Here is a 1,730-nt window from a genome sequence, read left to right as displayed (position 1 = left end):
AAAAGTAGTTACTTAAATCAGAAATGGTTAAGCTAGGGGGCGCCTGGGCGGCTCAGGTCATGAAGTCTCTGACTCTTGATCTCTGCTCAGGTCATGATCTCACGGTTTGTAGGTTTGTGCCCCTCGTCAGGCTCTGTGCTGACAGCGTGGAACCTGCTTGGGATTCTCTCTCTCCTCTCTGCCCCTCCCCCACCCACAGGCACTCTCTCACCCTCTCTCTCTAATAAATAAACTTAAAAAAAAAAAACAGAAATGGTAAATCTGTTTAAGCTTATATTTTGTTTCCTGAGAGTAGCCACCAGAAATATGGTGTTAAGAATGAGGCCGAGGCCTCATCCAGGCTCAGCAGGAAGAAACGCAGTGATTGATTATTGATGCCAACACAGGCTTGAGTTACGTGTGCAGAAATTTATTTGATGGGTTTTGTATCCAGGTTTAAAGAATCCCTAAGTTCCGTAAATTAAATTTCTGCAAATGTAAATGTCTGCCTCGCTTGTCAGTGCCAACAGTCTTTCTGAGACTCCTTGTTCGGGGAGAGACAAAAATCATCATCTTTGAGTTTGGTCTTTTTAGCAGACAGCTCAGAAGAACAAGGCCATGCTCTGGTGCTGCAGATGTGCTGAGAACACGCAAAGCTCGAAGGGCTACAGTCTGTGATGAGGAAGGGTTTGAAGACGTCTATTCCAATAAGTGGCTCTAATGACGACCCTCTCAGCGCTACAAACCCAACTCAAGGGAACGGAAATGCCTGCTCAGTAAGGATAAATTTCTCTTCAATAAAATATTGAGAGAGAAAGAAAGAAAGAAAAGAACATTCTAACAAACCATACCACAAAACCCCAGAGTTAGCCCCTGGCAGGTCTAGAGGCTACAATGCTCGGTGGGGGTGCCTGTGCCCTCACTGATGTCTCAGGCTTGATTCCCCCTTAAGTCTGTTCTGCAATTCCGGACGAGGCAAAGGTGGAAAGTCATCGTGAGTTTCCTCCCTCACAGACAAATCCAAATGTTCACTCTTTGCAAACTCCTCCGGGGCAAAAATGAAATAAAACCTTTCCCAACAATATTAAATGTAAACCTACCGTGCTCCCTGGAAGCTTGCACCTGCTGCCCCAGCCCAGGGCTTCTTGCCGTCTTCCGTCAGAATCACACATGGCAGCCACGTTCACAGGGATAAAGAATTCACAGCCACAGGCTGCTGATGGGAGAGGTCACTGGATAATGAAATAGAGGAAGCATGTCTGGGCTTCCAGGTTAAAGGTGAACAGTCCAGGTGACATCCCGTTATTAAGCAGACACGAGCAATAACGGTGGGGTGGGGGAGACTCTGCACAATGGCTCAAATGTGCTCTTCCTGCTTAGCTCTTCTCGCCCCTTGGATGCTGGATGTTTGAAAATGGTCCTGTCCAGGCTGCTCACCCATACATTCTGTTACAGTTCCAGAGGATCCATATTGTGCCTATCCAGGAGAGACAAAACCTGTGTTATGCCCAAGTAGGGGGACTTTCTGACGAATGTGATGGCACAAGCGGATGGCCTCCTGTTCCCTACATGGCACTCAGGTCTAAGCACCTTTCATGTATATCATTTATTATTTATTTGTACAGCTACTTGTTACAGTCAGTCTCCCCTACCAGTTTGTAGGCATTTTACTGACACAGACCGGGTCAGGTTTTTTGTTTGTTTGTTTGTTTGTTTACCATGCTGTTCCTATACTCTAGCACAATACTATA

General features: G+C 46.2%; 1 long non-coding RNA gene across 1 annotated transcript in view; it reads right to left on the bottom strand.

Moving 5' to 3' along the window:
- Positions 1-905: 905 nt before the first annotated feature.
- LOC121016748 (uncharacterized) overlaps positions 906-1,730 on the bottom strand; it is a 63,252-nt gene continuing 62,427 nt past the window's right edge. The window contains exon 4 of the long non-coding RNA XR_005784424.1: positions 906-1,456. This is a non-coding gene — a long non-coding RNA (uncharacterized LOC121016748). The remainder of the gene's footprint in view (positions 1,457-1,730) is intronic.

This window comes from Herpailurus yagouaroundi, unplaced genomic scaffold, assembly GCF_014898765.1.
Source record: "Herpailurus yagouaroundi ecotype Mexico unplaced genomic scaffold, PumYag 213, whole genome shotgun sequence".
Taxonomy (NCBI): Eukaryota; Metazoa; Chordata; class Mammalia; order Carnivora; family Felidae; genus Herpailurus; species Herpailurus yagouaroundi.
This window is presented reverse-complemented; position numbering and strand designations above follow the sequence as displayed.